Genomic DNA, 8,672 nt, shown 5'->3' with positions numbered 1-8,672 from the left:
CACTTGTGGCCTAATTGCCAGGCTGAGGCCGTCCCTTTACTACTACTACTATTATCTTTGTCCAAATCGATATTTCCAATGGTTTTCGAGTAAATTGAGTTTGAAAATTACTCTGCTCTTTAAGTTATTAGGCCAAAAATTACAAAAATCTGTTTACCATGGCAAATAAAAGACTGACGTTGCCACAACGCTTAACAATTTAAGTTATTGATAAACTGTCAATTGAGCTTTGCAGTGTTTAATTAGTAAAAGTAGTTAGTGGAAAATTTAAGTATACAAATCAGTTTTGTTTGAGCCCTTTTAAGGGCATATAACTTCCTAAGGGTGCGTTTTAGGGCACATGTTAATAGGAACTTTTTGGCTTATTTTAATGAGTTGTAAACGCAGCAGAAGTTTGGAACCCTATATTAGAAACACCCTGTATACAAAATAAATTGTTTTTAAATCAATACTTCGTCTATCTTTTATATTTCTATTATTTTCATACTCACCATCTGTATAAGCAAACATCACCTGATTTGTTAATAATATATATAAATATGCTAATTAAGTTCTACTACAGGTTTTAATTATGTTGCGTTCTTTCTCTTCTATTAATACAAGTACTTTTACATTATTTAAATAATTAATTCCGTATTACTATTATTTAACATAAGCCAGATATCGGTACGTTTTATATTTTAATTAAATAGTTGTACAGTTTCTAATCAATTTTAACCAATTATTTGGTCCAGAAAACAACTATAAGTGTCTCCGATAATAATTAAGTTTAAATTTTCTTCAAGCGGAAGAAACCCTTTACTAATCGCTTTAACCTCGCTTTAAAACCGAATTGATTTCTTCCATACATTGGTCTACGTCGAATTGCTTCTAGATGGAATTTAAAGTATAACATTATAAAACAAAAAGTAGGTTTTTCTAATAAGAGAAACAATGTATTATTTGTATCCGCAATATGTAATAATTAAATACAATTTTGTTATGAAATGAATTTTGAATTTAAATCTCTTGCAAGTTTCCTTCCAGATTTGGTTTTCTTTAATAAAAATAGTGAGTGTTAAATGAACATTAATATATAGGGTGTTTACTAAAGAATAGACCATACTTTAAGGCTAGCTTCCTTGGATGAAAATAAGGTGATTTAAATCAACTTAACCTGAAGTACCTATTTGCTTTCATAAGAAGTTATAGACCCGAAAAAGTGTTTTTTTTTTATTTCACTTTTTTACGATAATTTATTTATTGGGTAATTTTATTCAAATTTTGGGGAAATAGGTTTTTTGTGTTATAAATCTGTTTGTTTTTTGCGATAAATATAGAGGGCGATCTGAGCGCTCTTTCCACTACATTGTTTCCTTCAGATTTTTTTTAATGATCGATATTTTTGGAAAATGAGTAGTTATTTTAAAACTTGTTGCATATCGCTGAAATACATCGTTCTAGAGAAAATAAGGTATAAAGTTACTGCTGCAAATGTATGGATTACTTTACCATTTCTCAAGATGGTACTAAGGTATATTGATTTAAATCACCTTATTTTCGACCAAGGAAGCTAACCTTAAAGTATGGCCCATTCTTTAGTAAACACTCTGTATATTTTAATACATTTAAGAAATAAATAATTATAAATCAAATGCAAATTGAGAATTTAATGAAGACAACAGCAAAATTAATTAATGACGTTTGGGTCTTCTGTTTTTTTTTTAATGAAAAAAAAAGTAATTTGATGATAACATTATGTGTAATTAAATTCATTAATTTATACATTTATTAATTTATCAAGGTTGTGGGTAATCACAAAATTAAATTATAATAATTATCAATAAATCATCTGATAATTTAATCGGTGTACAATTTTCTTTATACACATCACCTTATTTTATTTGATTGAATTGAATTTGAAGTTTCTAAGAAAAATAGTTTCCAAATTATTTGAAAAATATAAGTTATCTATTCTATATTTAGAAGGCTATATCTCAGTAGGCGTGCACTTTTGTATATAGGTAAGTTAGGCTAAATAGTCTTGTTTTCATCCAAGGAACCTGTAGTCAAACGTTGTCCATCCTTTTCAGGGACACCCTGTATATAAATCAAAATAAAAGTAAATGAGTCCGAGTTTAGTTTGTTAAATGGATCTTTCATTTATATAACATTGCATAGACAAGGGACGTACAGCGATTTTACATATCCTCCGAGAGATGGTACATCATTTTATATAAAAATCTCGCTAAAGTTCGTCTAGTTTGTGAAATACACAAACATACAGGTCACTAGAAAGATGGAGGAGCATCGCGAGCCTTCCCAGGATGATCATCCATTCAAGTACGAACCGCGATCAGAGTGGCTTCGTCTTCAAGTTTGACTTATTATTAATTTATCAACTAATGTGTGAGATGAATGACTTATATTTCTCTTATTTAAATTTGTTAGTTAGTTTACGAGAATTGTATCTTCCTATTTAAATATTCTTAATTGAATAAATTATTATAGTGTTTCCTAATATCAGACCATCTAAACATCTTTTCTATATAGATTAGTATTAACAATGGCGCTTTTTTAATTTGTCCCTCTTTTAACAGTCAATACATACAATTACTAATAGTCATCGAGACAACGTAAATAAAAATTGGCTGCCCGTTCCCAAAGCAATTTCGAGTTTATTATGGTCTATGTTTCTTCAAACGATTTTGGAAGTTTATGTTTCAATTTAAATTTGAAAATGTGTTGAAGGCTCGTGATTTTAAACTCATTTTCAATAACAGTCAGAGATTTTTTTTTGATTATATATATGATAAAACTTATGCAGCTATTTACATACATCAGTATAATTTGTTTACAATACGTTACCTTCTCAAGGACGTAACTAGTAATGGATTATTTATATTCTCAATATATTGGAATTGATATTCCCAAGAGATATTATATGTATGCAAATAAATTACTTACTGCTATCAAAATGAAAACAATAAATGTCCTAACTGTATTTACAGAATGGATACTCAAGTCGAATAATTAATAAAAGTGTACAGGATATTTCGTTTTTCAGTGTGGTCCACAAATTTTGTACAAAAAAGTTGATGCAATTAAAAATAGTGACAAATTTACCTTCATCTTGTACTGTTGATATTTCATTTAGTTTTCGTGATATTNTGAAAATGTGTTGAAGGCTCGTGATTTTAAACTCATTTTCAATAACAGTCAGAGATTTTTTTTTGATTATATATATGATAAAACTTATGCAGCTATTTACATACATCAGTATAATTTGTTTACAATACGTTACCTTCTCAAGGACGTAACTAGTAATGGATTATTTATATTCTCAATATATTGGAATTGATATTCCCAAGAGATATTATATGTATGCAAATAAATTACTTACTGGTATCAAAATGAACACAATAAATGTCCTAACTGTATTTACAGAATGAATGCTCAAGTCGAATAATTAATAAAAGTGTACAGGATATTTCGTTTTTCACTGTGGTCAACACTGAATATACCATGTGTTTACGAACTTCTGCTAGGAGAGGAAAATTTTTTCTATTGCCTTAAGAAATGTGATTTCTTTAAAAAAATGTTTGCTTGTTAAAATAATCGTATTACTACAGACAAATTTAAATTTTGATGTACAGGATGTTTATAAATTAAAAAATGTGAAGTAATTGAGAAAGAAAATGGAATAATTTTTAATTTTACAAAAAAATTTTGTACAAAAAAAGTTGATGCAATTAAAAATAGTGACAAATTGACCTTCATCTTGTACTGTTGATATTTCATTTAGTTTTTGTGATATTGTTATTTGAGTGCAACATGTTTAAGTGTTATAGTGACGGTTTTTAAAATGTGCTATTTTCTTAAAAAACGATGCAACGTAAAATTTTGCGTGAAACTTGGGAAAACTTTCACGGAAACGTTTGTACTTTTGAAACATGCTTACGGAGATAATGCTCTAAGTCGTACGCAACGTTACGAATATATAGATACCCCTGGGAAAAGAGTATGAACAGGGGAGGGAAGTACTTTGAAGGTGACAAGGACCAATAAAATATAAAATTAATAACAATGTTAAAAAATATAAAGTTCTGTTATTTTATGAACAGACCTCGTATTTACTGCTTCTAATTTTGTTCTTCAATAATTCCCCACTGTTACAAAATCAGCATCTTCATACATTCATTTTACCTGCAACTTTGATTTCATGTAAAATCGGTGTCAACTGATCTCGAATTCTCTGGCAAGATCCCGAGAATGTCCATTTATCATCCAACGATCTTTAATCTTATAATTAAGTGTGCCGAAGTTACGTAACTTAAAAAAATCAGTAGTTATTAATATATAGATTAGAAAATTAATTACCACTAAATCTGTTTCACGGTTCGGCATTTCAAGATAAATAAATAAATTATATACTTCCAATATTAGATATGCTTCACCTCATTTTAAGTAGCTGTAATTATTTAACGACGTTTACCATTAAACCGCAAAAAATGTATATGAACAAACTTAATTAGTTTATTTAAATCGAATGTGTTTAGTTGATAAAATATAATGGGAAAATGGTATCTAGTTATATTGTAATTAGAGTAATAATAAAGTAATCACATAGGTATTTGTCGCAAATGTTCTAAAATTATACGTCTTGGTTCTGCCGTCGCGTTTTCCAAAGTCTAATGAATTGACATGTTAATGGAAAAACTAAAACAGAATTTTGAAAATTACGAGAGATACTATTTCAAACAAAATATTTCGATTAAATTTTTTTGCGAAAAAATAGTTTTATAGTGTTTCCAAACGATGTGGTTACTTGCCAAATATTTGTCAAACATAAATACAGACACACCAACAAAAGACCAGTAATTTTACAAATATACTAGTAAATCTAAAAATAATTATAGTTATTCTCCCCTCAATTTTGCAAAAAATATACAGTTAAGTGTAAAATAACTTGTATATTTATCAAAGATATTATAATATAATGCTGGCTGCTATTCTACCTGAAGCCTACATACAATATAGTTTTCAGTAGGCGCTCTGTTTTCATTTTACTGAATTTGTTTGATTTAAACAAATAATAAAATCTTAATCATTAATCATGTAACACAATTAACTTAAAAAAGAGGAAAAAATAGCAAATTTTGACTACATCACGTAATAAGATTAAACATTTTTTGAGTGCTTCAAACTATCGTAAAGAAGCCTAAATTTGGGCGTTATTAAAAATATAAATTTTATACACTCTTTTGTTCATTTTAACATGAACTGTATATGAAATAAAAAAGTAGGTACATTGTGGTTAATATATAAAATATATTATTATTATAACGTAATAATTGTACGATGGACTGTAAACCTGTTTACAATTAATTGCCAAATTACATTGTAAAAGTACTTTTTTGTATTGTATAACCACAAATTAATATTACAATAGCAAGAGGTAAAATTACAATACACGAAATAATTTTACAATATAAATTTACGTGTAAAATTATAATATATGGGAAAATTACAGCAAAAATTAAAGATAAATAAATTACGGTTTATTTTATTTACTGTAGTTTCTTGTTACGGTGCATCCTTTATAATGCGTCCATATGCTGCAATCGCACGATACGGCATTTGTTTCCACTTGACAAATATTTGGCAAATGATCACATCATCTGGAGCCGGCTTTAGAGTTATTTTAAATTTACTCAACTGTATTTGTCTTAATTTTAAAAAATTACTAGAGAGATTTAGAGATTTTTAGTTGACAATACCAGCCGTGCAATGTTGGTTGCCTGAGATCGGCAGTCACGTGATTTGTAATCATTTATATTATGTATATATTAACAGGGTGATTCACAACTTATCCAAAAAAAATTGGGAATAGATGCGGTATGAGAAATAGAGTCAATATTGTGAAAAAAATGTTTGTAAAATCCTTATAGTTTCTGAGAAAAAAATTATTGAAGTTATAGCACATTAAAGCACTACTTAGCTGAACAACTGTAGTCTCTAGCATCATTCGCCACGTGCCCTCATCGACTCCGAATACTGAATTCGGATTTTGCAATCGTCGTTGCGATATTTACCTGTTATCTGTGGTTCTTATAATACGTTTTTAGTAGTTGGTGTCAAAAATGGGTAGTTAGTGTCAAAAATGGTTTGCGTGTACTCGGAGTTGATGGATATCGTTTTAATTTATGGTGAAGCGTTTGTGTTATGGTGAAACAAGACATCATTTGTGTTAGTTCGTAGAAAGTGANAATTTTGTACAAAAAAAGTTGATGCAATTAAAAATAGTGACAAATTGACCTTCATCTTGTACTGTTGATATTTCATTTAGTTTTTGTGATATTGTTATTTGAGTGCAACATGTTTAAGTGTTATAGTGACGGTTTTTAAAATGTGCTATTTTCTTAAAAAACGATGCAACGTAAAATTTTGCGTGAAACTTGGGAAAACTTTCACGGAAACGTTTGTACTTTTGAAACATGCTTACGGAGATAATGCTCTAAGTCGTACGCAACGTTACGAATATATAGATACCCCTGGGAAAAGAGTATGAACAGGGGAGGGAAGTACTTTGAAGGTGACAAGGACCAATAAAATATAAAATTAATAACAATGTTAAAAAATATAAAGTTCTGTTATTTTATGAACAGACCTCGTATTTACTGCTTCTAATTTTGTTCTTCAATAATTCCCCACTGTTACAAAATCAGCATCTTCATACATTCATTTTACCTGCAACTTTGATTTCATGTAAAATCGGTGTCAACTGATCTCGAATTCTCTGGCAAGATCCCGAGAATGTCCATTTATCATCCAACGATCTTTAATCTTATAATTAAGTGTGCCGAAGTTACGTAACTTAAAAAAATCAGTAGTTATTAATATATAGATTAGAAAATTAATTACCACTAAATCTGTTTCACGGTTCGGCATTTCAAGATAAATAAATAAATTATATACTTCCAATATTAGATATGCTTCACCTCATTTTAAGTAGCTGTAATTATTTAACGACGTTTACCATTAAACGGACACCGCAAAAAATGTATATGAACAAACTTAATTAGTTTATTTAAATCGAATGTGTTTAGTTGATAAAATATAATGGGAAAATGGTTATCTAGTTATATTGTAATTAGAGTAATAATAAAGTAATCACATAGGTATTTGTCGCAAATGTTCTAAAATTATACGTCTTGGTTCTGCCGTCGCGTTTTCCAAAGTCTAATGAATTGACATGTTAATGGAAAAACTAAAACAGAATTTTGAAAATTACGAGAGATACTATTTCAAACAAAATATTTCGATTAAATTTTTTTGCGAAAAAATAGTTTTATAGTGTTTCCAAACGATGTGGTTACTTGCCAAATATTTGTCAAACATAAATACAGACACACCAACAAAAGACCAGTAATTTTACAAATATACTAGTAAATCTAAAAATAATTATAGTTATGCTCCCCTCAATTTTGCAAAAAATATACAGTTGTACTTTTAACATCCCTAGCAATTAAGTATAAAATAACTTATATATTTATGAAAGATATTATAATAACATGCTGGCTGCTATTCTACCTGAAGCCTACATACAATATAGTTTTCAGTAGGCGCTCTGTTTTCATTTTACTGAATGTGTTTGATTTAAAAAAATAATAAAATCTTAATCATGTAACACAAATAACTTAAAAGAGGAAAAAATAGCAAATTTTGACTACATCACGTAATAAGATTAAACATTTTTTGAGTGCTTCAAACTACCGTAAAGAAGCCTAAATTTGGGCGTTATTAAAAATATAAATTTTATACACTCTTTTGTTCATTTTAACATGAACTGTATATGAAATAAAAAAGTAGGTACATTGTGGTTAATATATAAAATATATTATTATTATAACGTAATAATTGTACGATGGACTGTAAACCTGTTTACAATTAATTGCCAAATTACATTGTAAAAGTACTTTTTTGTATTGTATAACCACAAATTAATATTACAATAGCAAGAGGTAAAATTACAATACACGAAATAATTTTACAATATAAATTTACGTGTAAAATTATAATATATGGGAAAATTACAGCAAAAATTAAAGATAAATAAATTACCGTTTATTTAATTTACTGTAGTTTCTTGTTACGGTGCATCCTTTATAATGCGTCCATATGCTGCAATCGCACGATACGGCATTTGTTTCCACTTGACAAATATTTGGCAAATGATCACATCATCTGGAGCCGGCTTTAGAGTTATTTTAAATTTACTCAACTGTATTTGTCTTAAATTTAAAAAATTACTAGAGAGATTTAGAGATTTTTAGTTGACAATACCAGCCGTGCAATGTTGGTTGCCTAAGATCGGCAGTCACGTGATTTGTAATCATTTATATTATGTATACAGGGTGATTCAGAACTTATCCAAAAAAAAAATTCTGGATGTACAGGAGACCCTTACAAATACAATTTTGTAAAGAAAAAATCAAAAAGGTCAGTTCGAAATTGATTTAAAAATACACTTCTGCACGGCACTGGAAACTGGTCCACTGTAAAACCTCACCTCGCACAATGCGACCGGTATGGCGGCGTGATAAAAACGGACAAAAACTTTCGCAAGGAAAGAAATATATAAATAGAATTTTATCGCACCTATTTTATATCGGCAAATTCAAATGCTTTTG

General features: G+C 28.7%; 1 protein-coding gene across 3 annotated transcripts in view; it reads right to left on the bottom strand.

Annotated features, from left to right (window-relative positions):
• The window catches only part of LOC108909733 (homeobox protein aristaless-like), a 146,415-nt gene that overhangs the window by 20,213 nt on the left and 117,530 nt on the right, over positions 1 to 8,672 (bottom strand). The window lies entirely within an intron of this gene.

Source organism: Anoplophora glabripennis, unplaced genomic scaffold, assembly GCF_000390285.2.
Source record: "Anoplophora glabripennis isolate ALB-LARVAE unplaced genomic scaffold, Agla_2.0 scaffold335, whole genome shotgun sequence".
Classification (NCBI taxonomy): Eukaryota; Metazoa; Arthropoda; class Insecta; order Coleoptera; family Cerambycidae; genus Anoplophora; species Anoplophora glabripennis.
The sequence above is the reverse complement of the archived record's forward strand: the minus strand, read 5'-3'. Positions and strand labels throughout refer to the sequence as shown.